Genomic DNA, 27,103 nt, shown 5'->3' with positions numbered 1-27,103 from the left:
GGCAATTTCACTATATTAGAAATAGTACAAGACTGTATTTAGATAGATAAGATATGGGTAAAAGATTAGCATACATAGATGTCTAAAAAAAAAATAATCCATGTCCTGCTATTCTAGACAAAATACATACACACATGACTTTAACTTTTCCTGCATTTGGAATTCCACCAGGATACAAAGCTAGCAGGATCATTAAACGCAATCATATTTTCAGCCCAGCCTGATATTTCATTGGAACCATTCAAATCAATTTACCCAACAGAGACATTTGTCCCTCGCCTGTCACCGTGGCCTGTACTGAGCGTCCTGCACTTCTTTATCTTTTGGCAGGGCCATCACAAGCAAGCGACACAGAGGGTGATGTATGAGAACTCAAATAAGTTATAAATCCTCCATCCCTTCATCAGCCATCAGCCTGAGTGAATTTATTCCAGCCAGTGTTGGCAAAGACTGCCTCGCTGCTCTCTGGAACAAGTCAGCTTTAAGATGACACATTCTTCAAGGTAAAGTTCCTTGTCCCTTTTGGGAAAAGAAGACACTGCAATAGCAAGGAATGACCAAAACTCACATCCCCCAAAGGCAGTGCTGTGCCTAAATATCAGCACGTCTCTTCCACGCATTCAGATGCTTCTCAAAGGTTTAGAAACCTGAGCTAAGAACCCCTCTCATCAGTAATTTAAGAGCAGTTACTCCACTGACAAAACTTTAAGATACTACCATTTTAAAAGCTCAAGAATCAAAAAAAACCAAACCAACCCCAAAAAAACCCACCACGCAAGCCCATGCCTGTTTGAAGAGTGGACAGTTGCCTGAAGTTCAGGATAAAGAGATAAAATAGAATTATTTTAAAAACCTAGAGGGAACAGTGAAAGACCTGCAGTGTCATGCTCCTTTTTGATAGCAGCTGCCTGGAATTTCTTGCAAGGTCTTGTATACCAATGCCATTCTCAAGGGTGTTCAACATCTTATTTTCACACAGCCAAAAGGACAGGAATTGAAGGGTTGGTAGCCATTTAGATGGCTAATGTTAGAATCCCTGAGTGGTACAGTGCATGGCTGGTCCAGATTGGCAGAATGACAAATTTGCTGAAAGCACTTGACATGCCAGCATCCTACATTTTAGATACATACTAATGACATTCCTTCCTCCCTACTGGAGCTGAAGGCATCGCCACTGCACCTGTTTGATTGACAGATATCACAGCTGCCAACTCCTGGGTTGCTTCTCCTCCTTTTCCATGAGCAGTGGTATGTACACCAGCACTCAAGCACCATTCTCCATTGCAGGGACCAGCTCTAAGAGGGACCTCTGGCATGGCAGGTCAGTCTCTGGATGGAAATGGCTGTGTGCCTACAGAACTGACTGTTCTGCAGATCCCTCTGCAGACAAAGAGACAGTTTACACCAGTGAAGCCGTAGCCCTGGCCCTTTCCCTAGCATATACACTGTTCAGCTGGTAACTAGTTTGATTGTACATGAACACAGATTTGATATTCCAAGTATTCCATTATACATTTTGTTGTTTCTAAATCATAAATGATCCGAAAGCTCCTTGATAAGATAGCATAAAGAAAAAGTTCAAATGCCTTCCCACCAAAGTCAAAACATAGATATTTTGTCCAAAAGCCAGCTAAAAACACCCAGATATGGCAATAAGGTGCAATGACACGTAGTGTCAAATTCAGTGCGAGAGGTGCATTGCCTCTGAAGTTTCTGCCAGAGTAAGCAGGCCATCAGGCAAACGTGGGTCATTACAGGGCCAGGATCAGTGATCAGATAACAACAGACCTATTCTGAAAGCTCTGGTACAAGTTCTCCTATCCTGGCATACTGAGAAGAGCACAGATATGGGTGCTCTCCACTCACCAGCATTTCCTTTATTTCAGGCACACAAGACTTTGGAGTAGTTAGGATAGGGGGAGCGGTTCCATTCTGAGCCACAGCCAATCTGTTCCAGCCTGGACATCCAGGCTTTAAATTCCACCCAGGATTTTCCAGTCATCAGCCTCACAAAAACAGCTCTCCAGACATTTTCCACGTGCAACTGCAGTTCAAAGCACAAAACATAAGCATCTCTCTTTGCTCTGATAAAGGTGAGGCAAAGCTCTAGTCCTTTAAAGATTAATTTCAGTTTGGAAAAAAAGTTTAGGTCAATATTGATGACTGAAGTCCCCTTCTCCCAACACGTTCAGCTATGGGGCTTTCAAACAGGTATCATTAAGCCCATCCTGCTCTGCCACCTGCCTCCCTCCCTCCCCTGCATCCCCTCTCGAATGCGCATGCACAGACACATGCAGACACACATATACACTCATCTCAGTCATCTGATACCATCGTAAAAGCAGCAGTCTCCTCTTTCCCATGCACACATCTCATTATCCATCCTTAGTATACATCTTGAGTAACGCAATTTACTTCAATGTCACCAAGAGAAAGATACTCCTCTGGGATTGTCATTACCATAAACCACAATCTGCTGCCAATTTATATGTCCTTACCCACCCCTTGTTTTAACTTCTTTATAAACGATAGAAAATTGTTTTGCACCCCTGGTGTTGTCACTTAGTTTTTACATCTTCAGAAATCTTCTCACTGCTTTTCTTCTTCCCCCAAAAATCATGCTTTACATTTTGCCTCCCTCTGCACCCCTGTATCTTTCAATCCCAACATCACAGCGCTGTTGCCCTGTCAGCGCCCATCTGTTAACTCCTGGGTTGGCTGTCACTGTACAAACCTGCTTCCCTGGTCTGTTACAAATAAACCAACCTCTCCAGTCCACACCAAGCTCTGGCCAGCAGCCTCAGAGAGCCTCCTGCTACTGCCAGGTGAAGCAGGACAGGTCAGCAGAACAGGGAGCAGTGTGATCACAGCTGTCCTTTATGAATAAGCCATCTCAAAGCATGATCCTACACCAAGCTCAACAGTTGAACGGTTAAAGTTGTTTGGGAGATTTTACGTCTCTGCAGCAGGGACTGCTTTTACTATTTGCCTGTATAGTCCTCTGGCACTAGCATAAGTTAGGGTGTCATAACAGGTTATGGAAAGAAGCCTCAGTCTTGAAAGGAAGACCTCTGGAAACAACCAATATTTATATTTTGATAAACAAAAGGAATTTAAAAAACAAAAAACCAAATGAATAAGAAACTGCTAGAATGAAGTAAAGAAATTTTTAGCTGTAGGTTTAATAAGACAACAGATTCAGATTGAATGTACCTGAAATCAAGATACGGTCTCTGAGCTGGTAGTTAAATATCTGAACACTGGCTATTGTTAATGTATGACTGAATCCTCTATTAGGGATAAAAATCTTTTTTATTAGTAACTTGAGAAAAACAGTTTGGAAAAGAGCAGCAGCCCCTTTGGCAGAAGAGGCACTTCTGGATATAAAACCAGAAATACATGCGACTTCAAAATCCTAAAAAAAGAACATTTATCTAGGTGGCAATTGAAGGTGCTTGGAAATGCTAGAAGAATCATTTCATAGCATGCAAGGTGACTTTTGCCCTCTGCATATGAAGAGAAAAACTTCCTTAATTTATGAGGAACAGCTACATTTTTGTTAACGAAGACATTTATTCGCTTTAATTATGTTACTTACTGAGTTTTAATCAAGTCTCTGCTTCATTAGGATTCCTACCCCAAACTATTTTCATTAAGATATTACCAAAAATCAGACAATTCTCAACAGAGGTGCTGAAAAACAGAGTCAAAAACCTACTTCTATTTCTCAGTCAAGGAGGCAAGCATATGCTCCAAAGAAACTGTGCTCCCTCTAGGATGCTGCAAAGGAACCCAAGTGGTCCAGGTGGTGCTGGTCACAGTATTGGATTGGTCACTGCTGAGCCAGTACTGGAGACACGGCACCCTATTACCATATCAGTCTTTTGAATGGTCTTACGTTTGCATACATTTCTGTCATGCACTATTCACATCAGTTCACTGGACTTCGGTGTGGAAAGGCTTTTAAAACATGTCTTAATAATACAACAGCATGTCTCTTAAAACCTTGCAGAATTTCTGGCAACAAATGGAAGGCATAAATTCCAATGTGACCAGATGTATTTTGTCTTCTTGAATAATTCTGGGTTTAGCATGGTGTGGAATTTTCCTTCATCTATTTCTTTATATTATGTGAGTGGCAGTGCTACATGCTGTTGAAAAGCTGGCATAGTCCATCCCAATGGTGTGGAAAATTATCCTGGTGTGTAGTTAGTCCAAAAAACACTTTGCAATGAAAGGTGTCACAGGAGCACAAGTACCAGTGATCACAGACTGGTCAGGGTTGGAAGGGACCTCTGGAAATCATCTAGTCCAACCATTGCTCAAGTAGGTTCACCTAGAGCAGGTTGCCCGCAGACATGCCCAGGCAGACTTTGAATATCTCCAGAGAAGGAGACCCCACAGCCTCTCTGGGCAGCCCGTCCCAGGACTCTGTCATCCTCACAGTAAATAAGTTTTCCCTCATACGCAGATGGAACCTCCTATGTGGTAGTTTGTGCCCGGTGCCCCTTATCCTGTTACTCAGCACCACTGAAAAGAGCCTGGCCCCATCCTCCTGGCACTTGCCCTTAAGAAGTTTGTAGACATTGACAAGATCCCCTCTCAGTCTTCTCCAGGCTGAACAGCCCCCGCCCGCTCAGCCCTTCCTCCCCGGGGAGATGCTCCAGCCCCTCACCCCCTTCGCAGCCCCCGCCGGCCCCTCCCCAGCAGCTCCCTGTCCCTCTGGAACTGGGGAGCCCAGCACTGGGCCCAGCGCTCCAGATGCGCCTCCCCAGGGCAGAGCAGAGGGGGAGGACCCCCCCCTCCACCTGCTGTCACACATTACTGAAAGACTCAAAGAGTCTTTCCAACACTTTATCCATTGAACTTCATGTCTCTGAAAATTACTGCATTGCTCCATTCTGCCAAAGCTGCAATGTCCACATCTTGCAGATGTAAATGATAATGGGAGCTCCAGAGGAAGGAAGCCTCAGGCCCCAGAGTGTGTGCAATGATCCCACACTGGTTACACAATGGGAATTTGGAATCTCATTCCTGAAGTGTGGAAAACTGCACAATGTGAAAGACACCTCACAGAACGATAGCCTGGTCTGCCAGAGCAGAGCCCACGTGCTGATTACTGGCTCTCCTTGCACAGAAAGGCCAAAAATGTCTCAGGGCTCTGACATGAAGATTAAAGTCCTCCAAGAACAACAAAAGCACAAGAAAGGGAAAAGCCAATACTATAACTGTACTTGAAATGAGTCGTTCTTTGTACCGATACTATGAAAATAACATTAAAAAAATAAATCACCGTGACTTTCTTGCTCACCACTGACATTCATCTGTGTTTAGCATTTCATTCAAATTGGGCTGAAAAAAAAAAACCAAACCAAAAACAAACTGGTCCATTTTGTATCCTGGATCTCATGTAACAGTAAAGAGAAAGCTACAGTTATTAACAGTTAAGTAATAAATAAAAAAGGAACTCTATAAAGGTGGTACATTGCGAGCAGAGATCATTTTGCTGCTTTGGGATTTCAGCAATGCTGTGGGAAGGCTTATATATTAAAAACCCCATGATTATTGACTCCTGCTAAGACATATCACTAGGTCTTTTCCTTTTTCTTGTATACTTGTACTTATTTATCACAGTCTATAAAAACTAATCATGAAGTGTAAAAATGTTAGAATTAGTTTATAAAAGGTTATACATCTCTACAGCCTAATCCTGCAAACAGCTCCTCAATATCTCAAAACCACTACATATAAGAAATGGCATCCTGTTCTTTAGATTGAGGTCACACTACCTATATTTTGGAATAGAACACCACCATAAATGCCTTGAAATCCCATATATCCTATAGCATTCACATTCTTTTTTCCCCTTCTAGGCGCTTGGCTACTCAGCAGATTTTCCCTACTTGGCAGGAACATTTCTACACTCCAAAAATTATATACTTAGCACTTTATGTAGCCCCATTGGGGCAGACTAGACAGAAATAACTGAAGAAATCAAGCAATATGCCCACTCACTTAGGCTGCCTTTCCCTTTAACAGTCCAATGCTCCCCAACACTTCTTGCTATCCTTACATGTTCAGGACTTTAAAGTCTTGGGAACCATTTACACTCATGCCATGTGTTGCTTACTATTATCTGTCACTCCCTAAATTCTGCTCATTTATACCAATAAACAGTACATTAGCTACTAGACAGCTCCTAATCAGTCTTCCATTTCATTAGCATCCACGCTATCTGCTCAACAGATGAGGGTCCTTTAAGAGACCTCCCTTATTTTAATGAAGTGGCTGACAGGCAACCTTATTCTTTTTTTCTGAAATGGGATAGGGACCAAATAAGGGCACATCAGCTTATCTCTTGCCTTGTTATCCTTCATGTGTCCCTCCTCAATCTCTTTGGGGGAAAAAAAAAAAAAAAATCATCTCGCTGTGCTGTTGAGAAGAGCTGGCTCATGCTGCAGACCTGTTCCCATGGAATAAGTTCAGCATCAGAGCAAACTTCTAAGGTACCCTCCACATGCTGGATTTCTTCTACGTATGCCTTTTCAGAGAAGGGACAAGAGCCCCTAATAGACTGAATCTGTTCTGTCTTGGCTTGCTACCAAACTTGACAAAAGAAGTGGTAACCACTTGATTCATTGTAGAGAGGTGCAAAACCAGGGTCTAAAGAAAAGTACGGTAATACTTTTCTTTACGGAAAAAAGGAAACGCTGGATCTCACCAGGATGCCAAAGAGCACACACACTCTGGGGCCACATCCACCCTGAAGTCATCTAACCACTTGAGCTGTTGGAGGTATTTATTCTTCATTTTGCTTTACTTTTTCCTCAGCACTTGTCCTAAGCCTCCAGAAGAGAGAGACTGAATAATTTTTTAGTTACTCAGGAAGACAAGATCTTTCCACAGGCAATCATTCAACCAGAGTGTCATTTATTCTCTGCTTTTCCCCACCTATCTTTCTTACACCATTTCAAAGCCCTGAATGGCCCCGCAGCTCTTTGTGCTTTTCCTTACCACCTGTCTGAAAAATATCTAACTGCTACTAGCTCCATTTTGCTAATACAGCCTAGGAAAACCAGTGCAAAGGTGGGTTTAATCAACTAACAGAACATATCATCCTAATTATAAGGGTGTTCATAAGCAATAGACAGTAAGAAGCTTTAAAGATCCCTATTTTAGAATGAGGTGATTCAGACCCTGGAGGATCCTGTCCTTCATTGATGAGAATAGGAGTTTGACTAGCTCAAATGTGCCTATGTGGCAGGTGTCTACGTAACCCCTGTAAGAGTAAGTCTTGAGCATAACCAAATCTGCCAAGTTTCATCGAGGTTTACTTACCAAGAAGCAACTCTGCAGACTAGCCAGGCACCACACTGCACCCTGGCAGAGGACAGCAGCAGTGGTCTGCAGCTGATCATAAAAATGCTGGGAGGAAAAATTACATACTCCAAAGGCTTACAAACAGCCTTCACTTAGTTTTGTGCCAGCACTGCACAGGCATTACCACCATTAGGTACCCCCTATTTCCCAAGCACCAAAGTCATCAAAACTTGCCAGGAATACCAGTAGCACAATTTGGATAAGTACCATACTGCCACGCAATAACCAGAAACTTTTTAAAAAAGTCGTGACTGTGCTTTCTAAACACGAACAAATGCCAACGCATGCACAATGCTGGTCAAGGAAAATGAACTGAAACAGATGCAGAAAAAGGCTATCAGGGGACTGACAAGCCTATCTGATAAAAAGAATATTAAGAGAGCTTGGCTTGTTCGGACCAGCTAAATAAATGTTGAGAGGGGATACAACTGCTGTGCACAAATACCCGGGGGTAGAAATAGCTGAGGAGTGGAAACGACTATTTAACTAAAGGACAATACTGGTACAAGAACAGATGGTTACAAACTGCCAAAGAATAAATTTAGACTGGAAATTAGACAAAGGTTTCTAATCAGCGGAGCAATGAAGCTTTTAAAAAGCCTTTACAGGGAACAGGGGCAAAAAGCTACTCTAATTGAGGGATAAAGCTTCATGTATTTCTGAAAGGTATTATGAAATATGGTGCCTTACCAAAGCACAGCACTGAAGGCAATGACTCCTGAGGTCCCTTGCAGCCTTCTGCTTTTCACACTAAAATACATTCATAGCACTACCAACATATCAAAAGTACAGTTCTGAAATACCTTGACCTCCCTGAATAACAACATGGAGAATCATTCTGGCTGGACCCTGCCGAAGGATGAAACAAGACAGCTTTTAAGGGATGGTCTTCTGGAGCAGCCAAACCTGAGAAGCTGGCCTGAGCTGAATTTTTACATTACCTTAATAAGAAAACCATAGAAAGGGGTCAAGTGTAGACAGTACACTTTTAGAGATCATAAAAGAACACTGTTGAAAAATCCCAGGGGCTCCTGTGTTCAGGAAAACTTCTCAACACATTGCTATATGCCAGGCAGCCCTTTTGATGACCACCAGTCACTGGAAGATGCAGTGGCCGTGCAATACCTTCATCAAAAAACCACCTATTTTTCTCCCTCATTTTTTTATTTTTACTAAGGTTTCCCATAAAATACAAGTATGTAGCTCGAGATTAACAGCACAGCTAGGAATATTATCATGCATCGTCTTAATTCTTTATGTGTAGAACACAGTCAAGTCTTTTGCAGGCCCATAGACATTTGTAAATGTTTGATCTCTCCGATACACGTATGTGCCAAAAGTATTACAGCAGGAAAGTAGTTTTCACGGACTCTGAGTAGTACTGCAGAATTACATACCCTGACCCATTTGCTTCATTCCTTAGTTATGACTGCATCATGTTTACTGTCTGGGGACATACAACATTTTATCATTACTTTGGGATCAAAAACACCAAGCAAAACAAAAAATGGAAATTCGCCACAAAGTGTATCTCATCTAGCAACTCCCTCTTGACAGCCATTCCTACAGTCTATATTATCAGGACAGTTGAAGATATTCTAAACACTGAGGGATAAGGTGTTTGGAAAGTCCTAGATCCTCAGTAGATGTTCTCTGGGATACTCAGCCAACAACAGGCCATGGAGAAGCTATCCGGACGACAGCAATCCTGAGAAAGTGTGGAAATAGATGAGGGGGTTTTGTAGAACACAAACTTGACTGCTTCAGAAAATCTTCAGTTAACCAATATAAGAGAGTGTGTGGCTTCAGGCTGCAAGCTCTGCCCCACTGGGTGAAAACGGAGAGCTTCTACACTTAGAGCAGTAATCCTAAACTGACTTACTGTTTCATAGCACAGTACATGCAGAGGCCATATTCATTACCACTATGTGCCTCCTCCCACAGACTAAGACCATTCTCACTGGGACTGAATCCTCCAGTGATGGGAGGTTTTCAACTGCATGCCTGATTTAATGCTGCCTCCCAGAATTCTTGGATAACAGGAATTAAATTTTAATGCCCTTAATCTAGTTGACACTTTTTCACAAGCCCTTTCCTTCTTCCTTCTCCTGTGTTATAAATGACCGATTACGTAATCTGAGGTAATGCAGGCTTTGGTCGAGACTAATGAAGATGCAGTGCGTGAGATCCTGCTTGCAGCACGGAGTCCCATTAGGAAAGGTTAATCACCTTCTAACTTACAATCCCGTGTTTTGGCTCCAAACACGGAGAAGGAAGAGAAAGAAGCATCCATCACATTAACCACATAAGACAGCAAACGCTTGGCACTCCATCAGAAGTGGGTGCTCTCCTGACAAGAAGAGGAAAACTATGACATGAAGAGCACCAGCAGCTCCCCAAGATTGCTCAGGGACAGAGCCCCATACAAGAAGCGCAGAAGGCAAGTACCCCCGGCCAGCCTTTGGATTTGTACTTAAGGAGAGAAGGCTGTGTCAGCCTTGAGAAGGAAGTGCATCGCACCGTGTGTGACATTACCCTTTCAAGGAAGTAAATATAGTGTCTCAACGCAGCATATATAACCAGCTGAAGGAAACCAGAGAGGAGTAGACTCAACCTACGTAGGAATGAAGCAAACCTGCAGCCACTTACTGTTATTGCATACTTCTAGAGCTTCAGGAACAGCCTAGGCAACGGTGTAGTGCTCTTTCCTGTCAGCATTCAGACAATATTCATTGCTGCCAAGTGTTCATCCACAAAATAACCTTTTATCTCCAGTGAATTAGAATACATGGGTACCGTAGGGCCAAAGGGTTTATTTGTTGCATCAGCAAGGCCTACCCCTGAGTTTCTACATCTGCTTCTAGAGGTATCTAGAACTAACCTTCACGACAGCAAGTCATTCCATTACTAGGTCCTTACTCTAAGAAAGAATTATTTCTTTTGTCAACTGAGGCAAAGGGATTGACACTGGGAGGAGGTGAGATAGTCCTAGAACATTTGCCTTCTCATTGACTACATACTAATGCTTTGTAATTATTAGAAAAGCAGCAGCAGCAGGGATAAGGAAATAATCTGCATCATCTACCTACCTACCTACCTACCTTTACCACCAGAAAACATACCTTAGAAACAAAGCAGATACATAGTTTGGGGGGGTTCTTTGGGGGTGATGGTTTTTGGGGTGTGTTGTTGTTTTTTGTTTTGTTGGTTTTTTTTTTTTAACTGCTAGGTTCTTTCAGAATAGCCTTATTCATTGCTATTGTCAATGATCATTAAATTTCCTTCATTTAAACAGTGAAAATCCTTCCTTCTCATCGAAAGATGCTCCCAGAAAAAGAGAAATACTTCAGCTATGACACAGAAGGATTGCTCCTTTACTCTCTCTCTCTTAGCATCTTTGCCCAGCTGATAAAAATGGCTTCCTGTTCTTCATATGAGATAACTTACAAACTCCATTCATGCAATCAGGAACAGATTCTGTGATGTCAGAAAAAAGCTGAAATAGGATCCCCTGAAACCGGTAACATGCACAGCAGCAGACAGAAAAAAAACAGGTTTTTTTTCAGCTCTGTTTAATCATGATCAAATTTAGCCTCTTCATAGTGCTGAAGAAAGCCAACACCATCGAGTGCTCCATTTAGTTTGAGAAGTAGGAGGATGTTCCCATGCAGTCTGAACTTAACCATTCTTAAACAATTTAGTGCTGTCTTTACCAGGCTTCTTTCTGCTGCTGATCAGTAAATATGCAAGTGAAACGTTTTTAGGTTCATTTCTTCTGAAGCAGAAAGACAGACAAGAGTAGCAAAAGAATCCTCTACCTGGACTGTGAACAGTGAAGCAAACACTCAGATGGTGACCCTCCACAGTTGCCTTCTGGAGAAGAAAATGCCTGCCTGAACTGCCACCACCTCTAAGAGCTGGGTGGCAAATGGTGAAAAAATACAGAAGGAAACCTGTACAGAGGGCTAAAGTGGCAGGCAGAGATTTAAAATTTGACTGATGTCTTTGCAAATCTGAGGGGTGTATGTAACAATAACATTACATACAGGAGAATAAGAAACCTAACTCAGAAGCATGAAGCTGGTTTTTGAAAGAGTTTTGAATAAAGCTTCTAAATTAGGCTTTCAGAAGCCCCTGTCCTACAACTGCTTTAAAATTCTTTCTTAAATACTTTACCCTTTATTTTACTAGAATAAACTTAATTTTTTTTTCTTCTTTTTCTATAAAGCTTGTTAAAGACCATATTTTTAGATGAACTAGCCAACACTGAGTATGTTTTTCTAAGACCCAGCGATGAACATGGATGGTACGCCCATCTAACTTCAGATACGCATTTTCAGGTTCTCGAGCTGTGTCTATGAAGACACTTAGCACACAGCATGCAGAAGACTTACAAGGACTTACAAGGACCTCTTATGATAGAAACCAGTGTAGTTCAGTATTGCTCACAGACAGATGAATAGATAAAAAAAAGACACTAACACACAAATTGCAGCAGCCCAGGAGGCCTCCACAATACGCCATGATTACTAACAAGGGAAAATCTTAGCCAGAATTTGCTCCCTGCAAATCACAGGGAACCGAGCTCTCTAACTTCCATGCAGAAAGGAAGCAGTGGATGAACACCGACACTAACATCACATTAAAAGAGAAAACTTAGGTTTCCTCAGAAAGTCCAGCAGCACTCTGCCACGGGAAGTTTCCTAGATCAAAAGGGAGCAGGCAGCTTTAGTGCCCAGAAGGTTCAAGGCATAGGAGGATTGTGGGCCTTGCTACACCCTACTTCTTAGGGTAAATAGTCATCCAGGGTTATTCAGAAATGTCTTTGGAGATTACTGCAGCTGATCACTGGGGGTTTTTTGTTGTTTTTTTTTTTTTTAAAAAAAAAAAAACGAAAAAAACCCACACACGCACACCAAGCTGGAGTTTGCATTGTAGTGGTGAGTGACTGAAATCATAGGACTTACAGTACCAAGGACCTTCCTATTGCACTTCGGAAGAGATACCGAACCACTCTCAGGTTTACAGGTTTTACAGGTTTCTGAGAACATCTGAGTTTAACCTTTGATTTCTGAGAGGACTACCACCAACAAAACATCAACCAAGCCTGCAAATAGCAAATACTAGAGATGAACAGTCAAAATTTCCTGTTGGATTTCCAAAAAAAACCAAGACATTAAAGTTTTCAGCATTCACTGAGTAGCATTTCCTTACCTGGGCAACACACAAAGCTTATTCAGCTTTTGACCTCTCTGCTGAGACAAGACCGAATTAGAAACAAAAGCAGGATAATTTTTCTGATGTTGAAGCTTTTTCTCAAGAACTCTTAAAGATCTCCTTCCAATTCCCAAAACATCCTCCAACATAAGCTACCTCGTTGCCATCAAAGTGCATCAGCTGTTATTTTCTCAGAGCCTGAGCCAGATTTGAACCAGAGGAAGAAACATAACTAATCCCAAACTAACTAGTCCCTTCCAACTGCCTGCTGAAAAGGAAGACTCACGAAAGTCTCACTGCCTGCTGTAGTTAGCAGTTATACCAGATTGAAAAGATTATAAGCACCTGCAGCAAATGCCAAGGGGAACCTAGAGCCCTTAAAAAAAAAACAAAACAAAAAATACAAACAAGCAAGGAAACAGGGAGCAAGGGGAACTTTGCTCAGTGCTTAATAATTTTAAAACCTCTGTCCCTGGAGGATTCAACTCCTTCTGCTCTGATGTGTCTTCCTACTGTTTAACTGCAAGCTCTGTCGACTCACAGCTGCTGCTCTGTGCAGGCCCTGGGCTGCCTTCAGAAGGTAGCACATGGAAAAGACAAAGAACCCTTTTCCCCACTCAAAATAGCAAACCCTGAGTCAGAGAGAAGACAGCAACAGAGAACGAAGTCAAAGGTCTGCATTATACTAGGGATGAGAGGGTAAGCCAGGTCAAAAGCTGTACTTAGCTGATGCTGTTCTCATTAGATCGAAAGTCCCCGTACAGAACAGACCATGCTCTGTGTTCCATCTCACCCATGCCCCTGCTTTAACATCCAAAACGCCCTCAAGTTCCTGACACACTGTGATCCAGTCTGGTCTTCAAAGCTCAGTATAAACCATATGTAGTAAACATGAGTCACTTACTTGAACTTTTCTTGCTGTTCCAGTTATTTGCTAACCTGCGTATTTTTTAAGAGGGCAAAGGACATGTCACAGTGTTATTCATAAAGCCTTAATCACACTTTTCAACACCCTACTCCCTGAAGCCGTAAGTACTGCTCCAGGGTAAGACACCCCTGGGTAAGGCTCTGGGGAAGACTTAGAAGAACCAATCAATGCAGTCTAGCTTTTATGTTTTCACTAAATTTTCGTCATAGCAAAGGCAGGACACTGACTGAGAAGTGACAAGAACCACCATCTCTGAAGTTAAAAATATCTCTGGAGCATATCTGATCACATCCAAAAGCATTTCTGAAGTTGTATCTGGGTATTAAAATTTGAGCGAGAAATCAGAGCTGAGCACTGGAACAATTACTAGCAACTTCAAAAATGTCTAGAGGTATCCAGATAATAAGCTTCTCTTGCCCTGGAGAAGATGCATGACATGGCATTTACATGCCACAGCTCCTGGGGGTTAGTGGCTATTGGCAGAAACTGCAGTTCATGTCCAGAATGTGTCCTGAGCTAAAGTAAGAAACAATCCTTATACAGTGGTGTCATCAGTTTAGCTAGGTCCTAAAGTTCCCAAGTTGAGTGAAATATAACAGCTATGAAGTTGTAAGGTGCACATTAGAGGTCCTGCTTAAAGGTATCTGGGTATTTGAAATGGAAAACTGTTACTGGCTTGCCCTGGAGTTGCAGTTGTTCTACATTAATCAGGACCAGGTGTAAGGAGTTAAAAAGTGGGGAGGGAAGCTGGTCTCAGCCTCCTTTAGGCACGTAAGGATTTTGTACCTCTTCTCTACTCATGGGGATTTGAGACTAGAAATTATAATTCAGGAATCCACTCTCAGTCAGCAGAAAAACAGGGAAGTGCAAATTCAAGCTTTTGGAAAATACTAAGAACAAAAGCAGGAGGAGAAGCGAGGTCAGGCTGTTCCTTTACAGAGGCATGAGAAAACGAGAGGCAGTGCTGCGAGTACACTGAACATGCATCTACAGCACACAAAGGTACATGCGGCAATCAGGAAGGTAAAACTTCAGGCTTCAGGGGCACACAAGGGGTCAAAAAGGCTTTCACCCCAGGCACCTGTTTCTGTAAAGAAAGAAGCTGTTCTGCAAAGCAAATGGGAGCTCTCTATCCACAACTTCAAAAATAAATGAGTCACTTCCACGCTGATGTTAAATTGGTTTTATTCTTATAATATTCTTACTCCCCAAGAGTCTCTTTCTATCTTGTGGCAGCAGCTCAGTGGACTTTTCAAACACCACCTTCCCATGTTTCCACCTTGCAAGGACAGTATCCTCAGATCAGTATTTCTCTACTCCAAGTCTAATTTAAAGCAGGAGAAATAACTCCCCAAACCACAGCTTCCACATAAATAGGAAAGCATGTGGTAGGGGAATAAGGAGAGCAGAACTTCTAATTATTTTAAGTGACATGCTCAGATAATTTAAGTTTCCAGGGCTGAAGCCCTGCAACATTTTGCACAAGACCTAAATAAATAAATAAATGTGGGACTAGGTAGACCCCTGCAACATGCAAGCATCTTCATGACTTAGCAGGCTATCAACAAGGAATGACCGCAGGCAACAAGACACAGTTTCAGTTCTACTGATCGCTATTTAGTATGGCTGCTCTGAAACTACAGCATCTTGAAGTAGCCTCCACAGGGTTTCCTAAGCCCTCTTAAATCATGGCAAAGCCACAGGACTCAGTAAACATCATGAAAGATGTAAACTGTGGAGGACTATAGAAAGCCCCAGGTGATTCCGGAAAACCTCCTTCTGAGATTAATTTGGGCAGAAGAAAAAGGCAACTGGAGAGAGAGATTCTTTCTAACTTCATTTCAGGTTCTCATATTCGAAAGACCCACCAAGGGCCAGGAAAAGCCAAGCAAAGGATACCTGGAGTCTGTGGGAACACAGCACCATCTCGTGGAGTGAAGGGAGAAAGAAGAAGAAATAAGGAATAAGTATTTCAGCACTTCAGACATCTGCAGCTTGGCTTTTTGACAGCCTGCTCTTCTAGCAGGTTAACAAATCTCTATCGAATTTGTGCTATATTAAAAAAAAAGTTCACTGCGGATCTATAAAGAACAAATGAACAACAAACAATCCCTATTTTTATCTCTCAAACTCATCACCGTTAACATAAACACTGGGGGGCTCTTCATAAATAGAGTGTGGGCAGACAACCATCTGTACCGAGTGCTATTTGCCAGCAGGCTTAGCGCAGCTGTGAGCACCCTTTTCTTGCAAGTCTGAATCTCCCGTGCTTAAGGTGGGCAAAGAAAGCAAGTTTCCAAATCCTAAACTTGCCAGGACTAAAGACCTATCCTTCCATCTGTTCAGTACTGGAAAAGAGAAGAGAGAAAAAAAAAAAAAAAAAAAAAAAAAAAAAGCCCTTTTCCATTTAGAAGGGGGAAACTCAGAAAGGTAGCTGTTCCACCCTTTCCACGATTTGCTCTGAGCACAGAAGTATACTCACGAGCGTCTGAGAGTGAGCAGCTGAAGTTACCCAGCTGGTTCACCTCTTCCTGGTCATAAATAAGAATTTCCTGGCACCAGGGAAAGTACAAAAAGCTGGTTAGTTGCTGCTTCGTCGACTGAACTCAGAAGTTAATCTCTACAACAAAAAGCCTTTCAGTGTCCTGGTTTCTAAAGGAGGTAGGCAAATGCAGGAGAATGTAGTGGATCTGCCTTTCTACTCCATCCCGAGTAGTATGCTATGCCTAGTTCCACTTTAGCATATACTTCCAAGTTTATTCCTATTACATTCTTGGTCTCCAAGATGAAATTTGTTTTAAACAAGAAGCATTATGATATACTGTCTATGCATTTTGAATAACTCCCATAATGAGTTTAGTACAGGTCTCTCAAGTCTGCTATTTGGGCTAAGTAGGTTCTCTGGTGTGCCTAGATTATGTTTAAATGACTGGATCTATCAATCTTACATGCACAGGAGCCATCAGTAGCAACTCCACGGCCAAGCAGGGATCTCTGTGAGGATGCTTCCCTTGAGACAAAGCACAAATTCATGTCCAAAGCGTCCATCAGAAGTATCTCTATTTCAGCAGGATGAGGTAAGGGATTTAAGCCTCCAGCATCCTCCAGCTGGGACAAACGCAGAGTAAATTCACCACTGGTAACAAGTGCAAAAAATAAAGAAAAATAGAGGAAAAGGACGGATATTTTTTTTCTTTTTCTGCCAGTACAAACACTTAACTCCTATTAATTGTATCTAAACAACGGGAAGCATAGACAATTCTGCCTGACCTCCGTTCTCAGCATTCCAGTAATTATAACGGGAGGAATTCTCAGGATAGTCTCCACACTGCAGCACTGCTGCAGCATCACGTGGAGAAATCCAGGCTAGCCCTAAACTTAAGCATGTAGGATTAACATGGTATCCTACCTGGCCTAACACACCATGCAAATGTGCGCAGCTCAGCAATACTTCAGACAGGTGTTTCAAGTATCTACACACAGCAATTAATCCACTGCATATACAGGCTGCACAACTGACATCGTTGTTACAAAAAAATCAACATCTTGTAATACCCATCGGGTAACTTTGCATGTTTTCCGGAGTCAAACATCATGCCTGTTGACCTCGAGACTGATATTGGTGTCACTTGCTCACACACACCTACGCACTCCCTCAGCCAGATGTTCCTCTTGCCCCATGCAGCACGTGTGCAGCTGAAGTGCCTACAGCCATTTGCCAGCAGTCAGATTCACAGCCACTGCTCCTGAGAACTCCAGCTCATTCACACACAGCAAGTGCTTGAAAGCCAGGTCTGCTCAGTTCTGCACTGGTAACACAACCAATCCAGTGTTACAACAGCAGAGAAGAAAAAAAGTCTTTGCTGATGCCTGCAGCAGCATTGCCTACTGTAACATGCCTGGCTTGGATCCATAATTTCAACCCTGGCGCACAGGCACTCCTCATGACAGCCTGCATTTCCAAGGGAAAGACACCTGACTGCCAAAGTCTCCAGTAGTAAAAAGAAATACCTATATTAGCCCTCTCCTCAGCATTCCGTGGTCTTCAATTCCGAGAATATCTGTGACAGATGAACTATTAAAGACACAGATGCTTCTAAGGGACCTACGAACTGCATGATGGATGGCTTGTGATACTGCTAGCTATCTTCATCATTTGCCTGAGATCAGCAGGGCAGAAATGTAACAGACAAAAGGTCATTTAGTGCGATCTGACACACACACCCCCCCCAAAAAAAAGAAAGAAAATAAATATGACCGATAGTTATGGGAAGCCAGCAAACCTGACACCAGCTTTGCTGTGGCCAAGCACTACAATTAGGTTTCAGACTAGAGACATGAGGAAGAAGAGAGCTTCAACCACACTTCCTTCAAAATCAACATGCTGGAGTCTTTCTGGAAGAACAAATTGCTTATATTTGGCAGGTGTATTATTAGAGCCAGAATCTAGTCAAGACACTCTGGTCTAGAGGTCAGTTATATTATTTGAGACAGTTACTCAATGGACATGAGCTCAAGTACTCTCAGGTTGAGGCTAGAAGCGTTTGAACAAAAGCACACTACAAAGATCAGACATCTCTGCTTTTCTAGGGAAGAAGTAATTTTCTACTCCTTCCCCATCCCACTCCAGATCACCCTCTCCAGCACCTGGTAGTAATAGAAACATCCCCATCCCAGGCCAGGGAGGCCACAACAAGCCCCTGCTGCTCATGTCCAACACAGAGGTCTGGGAGAAGTCCCAGTGACTATATCACAAACCTCTAGACAGAGAAGGATTAACTAACTTCGGTCAACAATTTTAAACAAATATTCGTTGTCACCTTCCTCAGGTTTTTCAGCTCTCTGCTGATTTTCAAAATAAATGCATCATTTTGATAAAGCCAATGAACCCCGAATTTTGCTGTGAAAATGATGAAATCAACCACACTCCACTTCTTTATTTCTTTTTAATTTTTTATTTTTATTTCCTTCCACCATCAGCAATTTTTTTGTGGCCCAAAATCTCTAAGGACAGCAAAAGGCAACTGAAGCCCTAGGCTCCACTCCCAGTGTTTGCACAGTCCTTGAACGTCAGTATGTAGTGAAACACCTCCACAAAGAGAGCAAATCCACCAAAAAAGCTCCTCCTCACAAAGCTTGTTTCACAGGTACCCAAGCAACCAGTTTCAGTCTGCCCCTTGGGAATCATTATTAAGATAAGTGTAATTAAGGTTTTGCATCTAATCCCTAATGTTCCACAGCTGAGATTATTACACCAGCTCCTGGGTAACAAGATTGCAACGTAATAAAGACACATCCCTGTATACAGCTAAACTCCACTGAAGATCAATGGGTAGCCTTCTTCCAATGACAGGCAATAATTAGTACATCAGGCAGCCTGCACAGTGAACAAGAACCTCCTTCAGGACCTCTGACTCCTCCTGCCTTTGTTTTTCTGTTAATAATTTCCATTGCAAAAAACAGGATAAGCATACAACATGCCTGTCTGTCTCCCTGTTCAGCCCAGCCTTCTCTTTTATGTAGCCCCAGACTAGAAGGCTCAAAAGCCAGCAAGAATTAACAAAGACAAACAAACAAATTAGTCTATGCTAATGAATGTAATCTTAAAGGTAACTTTCAGTCTAAGGTATAAAAATATATATACAAAAATCTTAAATACAAACCAAATAGGCACATTTGATATGTGGACTCCAAGAATCCCATGCCAGATTTTGATCTGCCAATACTGACACAAATCTCAAGTTACCTTATAGAAATCAAAGGAATTATTTTGTATTTACAAATAAGTGTTACTGCAAATGAAGTCTAGTCCATAAAATACAAAGACCAACTTCAGTCTCCATCTATCTGTCCTCACCCACTAATGCATGCTTCAAAGATTATTGAAGTGCCCTACAGGAATAAGGAGGCAATACAGTGTGTGCTACCAACAGAACTCCGTGCTGCCTGGGAAAGCACTAAGTGAACCCCGTCCCATCTCATTAACACCATTAAACTCCACTTACCACACATCAGACTTACAGCAACGGCTTAAAAGCAGAGATACCTAACTCAGTCGGGTACTGCAAAGTTGGAAGAGCACTCAAAAACCAGCTGTGGCAAAAAACAGACTAAAATTATGTTGCAAGCCAGAGTTCCCATGCAGGACGTTAGTCCCAAAATGGAAATCATATTTTCATAATCCATAGTGCCGGTTATGGCAGATTTACAGGGGAATGGAGACAACAATCAAAACCACCCGCACTTTCACCTGGATTGGTGACTGGGGTGTTCCCAAGATCAACAGCAACAGCTGAAAGATTAATTTTTTGCAAGGGTTTCTCCCTTCTCTGCAAAAAGCACAGGTACCACCTGCATACCATGTAGCACCCAAAATACCTCATACTGATGAAACCACTGCTGGTGTGATTCATCAAGAGTATTTGGGCAATACAGTTGAAATACAGCATTATGAGGGGTGGGGGTGGAAATCCATTTAAAATAATAGTCTTCAAGCTCAGGGTGACTTTTGCCTGCAAAATCCAACACTACATACATTTGCCATCAGCTTCCAAAGTCAGTACTGTACCATCTTCTGTGGAGAAGCTGATATAGGAAGAAAAGAATCTTTAATGAGTGAATTTGATGGGTGAAGCCTATTTTGGTGTTTTCCTGCGTTTTTACATTTACTGCTTCTTAATGCAAATACGAACACGTGCAGGATATTGCAAGGCAAAAGCTACATTTAAAATTAATCAAATCCTTGTTACACAAGACAATTTAGAACACTTAATAAATCAATTTACATTTAATGGAAAGATGTGCTTAGAGATCATCATCAGCAAATGGAGCTTGGGGTGATAGAACAAACAGACACTCCTATTTTGCAGTGCCACAATTCTGTTACCGCTGTAAACTTACATCAGTGTCTTCTCAGATATCACACCCTGGGTGTGCCATCACTGAAGGAACAGTTTCAGAGGCCAGCTCTTTCATGCAGCAAAACACCCAGGACACAGTACCACTCACTCAGCTACTTATAACATGAAAAGTAATAATTATTGCCATGACTACCAACAAGTATCATGTAAAAAAAAAAAAAAAAAAAACAACAAAAAAAACCCATAGTGTCAAAAAGAGCAGGGATCACAAGGAACAAAATTATGGCAAGAGCTTTCTGTGACATGTTTATGAAAATGGCATAGCTGCTGAGCAGTGTCAGAAAGAGAATTAAGTAACTGCTTGAACTGCTCAAAGGTTGATAACAGAAGCTGTAATCAATGCCACCTGTAAAAAGTCTCTCTCCTTCCATCCCATTGAAGTCTGTAGCACAGCTGGACCATAGCTTATGTGCTGACAGCAGCCAGGTGTGCACAGATATCAGTGACTGATTGCAGCTGTCATCCTAAATGCTCCTTCTGCCAAGCTGTTGAAGCAATCGTAATTAAATTACTCACTAGAGACCTAGCTGCATTTTGGGGATCACAAAAGGATAAAGTTGGCTAGCTTTCACAGCTGAAAGAAAAAGGAAACACTTCTTTGTCAGGGCACCTTGAGAAGTTGAAAGGTGCAGAAGAAGCAATTCCAAAGAGCACCTGTCGCTCAAATTCCCTCTTGCTCACCCAAAACAGGAACACCCAAATTCCTTCCCCTGACCTTGATGCCACCCATCCCAGATGACTCCCAAAGGGAACATGGGACAAGCAAGCTCTTGATCTGCAGCCTGATCTGATGTTTTACAGCTGTTACTCAAGTGAAGGGAAATGCCTTTCAGTATGCAGAAAGGCAACAAGCATTCTTAAACCACCGAAGAGCTAAAGCGATTACATAGTGGGTTATTACTAAGCATCAGAAAAGTGCATGGTGCTTTAAATAAGAAGTAGCACCAGATCCTTGCCCTAAAGATGTTAAAGTTCTTGGAATTACAGTGCAAATGAAAGTACACAGTGGTAAGAAGGGTAAAAGCAGGGTTCACAAGCTGAATCACAACAGTACAATTTACATCATGTACTGAAGCACACAGTTGCATTTCCTTCCCCTATTAGCCCAATTCTCAGAGGATAAGGTCATTCAGAGACAGAAGAAACCAGAGGCTTCGGGTAGAAACTTAAAATGAGCCATCAGCCAGAAAACACTAGTTATAGTAGAGGGTATGTAAAAGAGCACTGAGTAAGCGAGGACAAAGCACGAGGAGGGAAGTAAGAAGTAATCAGGGTGCCTGACCTGCTGTAATGAAGTATGATTCACTCAAGATAAATCAGAGGTGACTCTTGCTTCGTGTAGGGCGGATGTCTCTGCAGTATCAAAGGCAAATCCCTAAGCGTGCTGATATTTGAACAGCTGACTGGGTTAGCCATGCAAGACTAATGAAGTCTATGTAGATTTATTTTCTACACACTAGCAACCTCTTGCACTCTGACTCAGTAAGTGATAAGCTGGGCACATTAGAAATGAAGGGGTGATAATTAAACATGAACAATGGAGAGGGTTTCTGTAAGTAAATCAAGCTGAGCATGCTGGCATTGACATTAAAGGAGGTCATGAATTCTACACAAAAATTGGCCCAGATGGTGAAAAACACAAAATACTGAGGGGGAGGGATTAGGGCTCATCTCCCAACTGGGGGTCTGAATCCTGCCATGCAGATAGCTGTAACTGCTCAGTGGGGCAGACAAAACAAGCATGAAGTGCAAATGTCTCATGAGGATATCGGAATAAAGCCATCACCATACAGCAAGATTGCTGCTCTAGCCATTTGCCCTGCTAGCAGTCTTTTCTAATGACTATTCTGCCGTGCTATTTATAAGCAGGGGTGAGGGAAGCTGGTTCTGTCCCTGCCCTTTTGCAACCTAGTCCTCAGACTTGCTCCAGAAGCATCAATCTACTTAGGTACTCATTCACTTAATATCACAGAAGCAGGGGGGCGGGGGGGTGGGGTGCGTGTGAAGGAGGGGCATTAGTGGAAGAGAGGTGAGTCTGCTCCAACATCCCTGACACCTCACCTAGAACACACACGTGGCAGAGGCCACCTTCTGTCTCCCCCATTCAATCCAAAAGTACTCTGTGCTTTACTCTGAATATCGGTCTTAGACTTGTTCTGCAATTTTGACATCCTTCCCTTTAAGTCAAGGATAACAAACTAAAAAAAAACCAATAATAAAAAAATATTTTGGCTAGTGAGTAAGCCTCACTCACTATGATTACAGAACTGAAGTTATCAAAAGCTCTTCCCGTGACAGTGCTAAATTAAGTGAACAAAAGAACAAACTCACCACGACTCCACTTCCTTCTAATCCTTCCCTCCTCCAAATGCGATTCACAGAAAAACAGTAGAAGTGTATAGGTTACGCATTGCATGGAAAGGAATCTTGAAGAAAAATTTAACTTACTGCACAAAAAGAACAACAGCCCTGTACATCACCTCTCCCCAGACAAAAAACAAGCACCACTTCACCAAACAATCACATTGGAAGGTTAGAGGATTGCTTTGCTTATCAACAAGCCCTTTGAAAGGCATGCAGACTGGAAGCATATGAAGACACACAGGCAAGAGGACAGACAAACATGGGCTGCCTTTTCTTTTTACTAATCAAATGGGAGACTTATTTTTAAACCAGGTGGATATTACAACCCAGAGTTTATAAATAAATAACCCCCTAAAAAGCCAATCAATAGTCTGCAGATGGACTTAACAACTGTTTCAACAACAACAAAAAAGCTGTTTGAAACAGTGCTTTATACTCTACTTGCACTAGTCATTGCTGCAGGTTATTGATCTTTTACAGACAAACAGCCTCCATTAACACATACTTGTGTTAGCCTGGCAATTTCTCCTGGAAAGTTTGACCCTCATTTTTCTTATCTGCATGAGGCACTGAGTAACAAGCAGTGTCTTCTATGATCTAGTTTGACATACATACACCACTCCCATTAGCTAGATTGCTGAGGCCTATTTTTTATGCATTCTCTGTGCAGAAAGTGTCATTGTTTGACCAGACAGACAAGAACACGAATAAATTAAAGAATCTCTAAAACTCTTCATGGGACAACAGTTTAAATACATGCCACGCCTCAAATAAATTGGATCTTTACTATGTTTTCATCTCTCACCCTAAGAACAGCAATAGGATGGAGTTCACCCCAGATGCAAGACACTCCATTGACGCTGTGGGTTAACTTCTAATTCTGACATTTTGTCTGCTCAAAGTTACACATTTGAACATTCAAAGCAACATGTCTGGCATACCAGGGTTGTTAACTATTCCTAAATATAAATTGCAGCATCTTAATGCTGATTTCCTACATCTTAGAATAACAAACAAATTCTGAAAATAAGTTGAAAGCCCAGATTTACTGAATGTGATGCTGGACTGATTAAAACATCTCTAAAGACTGAAGAATGAGGAACCACTCCAAAAAATTAAGAACAGTTCTTAAATGACAAGGAGAATGGAACCAGGATATCTCAAGTAGTGACACTGCTTCTCTTTCTACCTTTCTTTGTAGGTGTTAGTACTGGCTAGTATGCAGGGTAGACCTTAAAATTCACTTTTATACAACAGACCTTCTCAAATTTGACGGGAGAGGTTGTCTGGAGTTTTTTTTGTTTGGTGGTGTTTTTTTTAACACTGGTACAAGAAATGATGCAACTCAAAATGAAGCATATTAACCCTGAATTTATGCCCCCATAGCTTCCATTAATTTCTTATTCCAAGGAATCTCGATTCCTACGGTGTAAACATCTAAAACAGACCAACACTAAATCCTTGTCTTATTAAACAGTACTAATGAATGTCTAATACTAAGATATGTCTAGAGATGTACAACATGCATCTCTACCACCTGTGCTTCTCCTTCACCTTTCAGAAAAAGCAGTTTGAAGACAGTTGCATCTGAATTGGGAAGCTTAATGGCCCAGTCCTGGGATAAAGACTAAAAAGCAAAACCATACTGGCACACCAAGTTTTCTTGAGTATTGATGAGGCTGAGTGACGGATGACTTTGCAAAGTTTAAACTAGAAAATATTAAAAAAAAAAAAAACAACAACACAAACACCAAAAAAAAAAAACCCCACCCAAACCATATTACAGTTAGCAATAGTTAATAAGGGTTGATCTAAAGAGATCATAAAAGATAAGTGAAGAAAAGTCCAAGCATGCCATTTATCTGTCTCAGAAGCACTGAAATACTCTGCATCAAAGACATGGAAACACAGATTTTCCAGTGTGGATGCTTCAGCTGATTAACAGAAATGGAAAGACAAAACATATTCAAGTCAGTCCTCATTTCACTACCATTTCCATTGTGTAAATCTAGACCTGTTCTACTGACTTTAACATTCCATATTTACATCAGTGGAAGACCACAATTTGTGCATAAAATAGAAGTAGCCATTTACTAAATTAATAGAGTTAGACTCCTTTGGCAAAAAAAAAAGTTCTACCAAAGAGCCTGATGCATTTCTAAATAATAGCAAAGCTTCAGGTTACATAGAAGTTATCTGCCCCTGCCATTACTTGCACTATAATCCAGTCTAAAGAACATTTAATTCAATTAACATACAAATGCCTGTACATCCATTAGACTTGGGTATCATAGCAACCGTATCTAATGGATAGGAGCAGGGAGTAAGCCTTCCCCCTCTCTACAACCCTTCATGACTTCAACAGGCAACCAGGAGCAGAACTGTGTCTTCAGTGTCCTGATACATGGCAAAGAGAAAACCAAGAAAACAAAAGAACAGCCAAAAAACCAAACCACAAAAAGATGTTATACGCACGTTTTGAAGATCATGGCTGGAGTCTCGTTGTGTTCCAGAAGGAGTCCACATGACTTACCTTTCCAGACCATTCTGAAACCTGCATCCTCCTGTGAGCGCTTCTAAATCACCAGCCAGGCCTGACACCAGGAGGCTGGTTACGACATCGCCCACATCACCCCCACTCATATCAAACCCCTGTCTCTGCTCTGCACGGTTTCCAGCTGCCAGTTCTAAAAAGCAGCAAGGAATCCCCAATTACAGACACAGGAACGTGGCTTCCTGACATTTCAGAGCCTGCTCTAAGTCATTAGCAACAGCCTAACAAGGGCACTGTAACATTCTGGAGCTGTGAAGCCCAGCCCATTAGAAACAAAACCGACAACATCAATAGTCTCTTCAGAGATTTCCTGGATATGTACTTAAATGCAGCCCAACAGGATTCAAAGTAGCATTTCTTTTACACAACAGGTTTATAATGTGCTATGCTTGCCAAGTCTAAACTGAATGACTGAATAAGTAGTGCAAGAATGGGAAACTGTGTCCAATTGACAACAGCGAACCAAAACAGAAATGTAGAAAATGGGAGCCAAATCTCATGGATCCAATATGCAACGTTCCTTCTGGACCCAAAGGAGTCATTCCAAAACAACCCAAAACCAGATGTGGCATTACAGACTATAAACCTCTGTCTGTAATACCCTTCTTATACAGCCCCTGTCAAAGTACGAATGCTGATAGGCCTTTCCGATAGATGTTTGGGAGAATTATGCTGGGAGAAAGGGGAAATCAACACAGATAATGCCACATTTTATGAACGACTGGAAAAGCAGAGTTTTTTGGCCTTCAGCAGAAGCAGACTGTCACCACATGTTAAACAGCTTCTCATATGTGCCATCAATTCAGTGCTGTGGCACCAATATTGGATGAACCTTGCTGGTACCGCTAAAGTCTACTGCAACTACTCTTAATGAAAAGCAGCAGCTTGTGAGATGCAGGTGATCAGAGCAGACTATTAGACTCTTCTCTGGTCTTAAAATTTACACACACAACAAACCAAATTATTGAAGCCTACTGTTATGCTTACTACAGCACTCAATGTGCTCCTTTGTTCCCTGCCTTAGAGAAACAAGGGAGAAGGGGACTGTCACCTTAAATAACAGAAGTGGGAGAGAGTAGAGCTGATCTGCTCCTCCAGGCAGGAGCAAAGGTCATATCAGGATGAGCAGAGGGAATGTCTGAAAGCTGATTATCTGCTGCCTTAAGGAAGACTTCAGGGTTTTGCTCAATCATTTTATCAGAGATCTTAACAGTAATTGGCCAAGAAGAACATCCAATGTTTTGAGATGAAGCTAATCAATATGCCAAGAAGCACAACACTGTTGCTGTATGCCTAATCAATCACCTGGTTTTAACTGAACGTTCTAGAAAAAGGTACCTGATTTTTCATCTTAGCATACAGCTAATAACTCAGCAGAAGACAATCTAGAACACCGCTCAGCAGTTTACATGGATTCCATGTCTTTGTCACCAAGGTTTGAATGAAAAACTCAATACATAATAAAATGCACAAAACCTACCCATTTTGTATCTGCATAAATATTACACACAATACATACAAGTCAACTCCATTAACAACCAGACCCATGATGGTAATAAATAAGTCAGCTTTTAAAAAGAAGGGAAAAAAATAATCAGCATATACCAAATCGTATATTTTCCTTTTAACAAGTTAAAAACAAACAAACAAACCAACCTGCTATATGTTTCAAAGAAACTTTCCAGAAAACAAAGTTTGACTTTGACACTTGGAAAGTTGTATTTCAATTGAAAGTAAAAC

The 27,103-nt window shown here is 41.7% G+C and overlaps 1 protein-coding gene across 35 annotated transcripts in view; it reads right to left on the bottom strand.

The window, feature by feature from the left end:
• Positions 1-27,103, bottom strand: part of NRXN3 (neurexin 3) — a 1,022,019-nt gene that overhangs the window by 521,420 nt on the left and 473,496 nt on the right. The window lies entirely within an intron of this gene.

Source organism: Falco rusticolus, chromosome 7 (genome assembly GCF_015220075.1).
Source record: "Falco rusticolus isolate bFalRus1 chromosome 7, bFalRus1.pri, whole genome shotgun sequence".
Classification (NCBI taxonomy): Eukaryota; Metazoa; Chordata; class Aves; order Falconiformes; family Falconidae; genus Falco; species Falco rusticolus.
The sequence above is the reverse complement of the archived record's forward strand: the minus strand, read 5'-3'. Positions and strand labels throughout refer to the sequence as shown.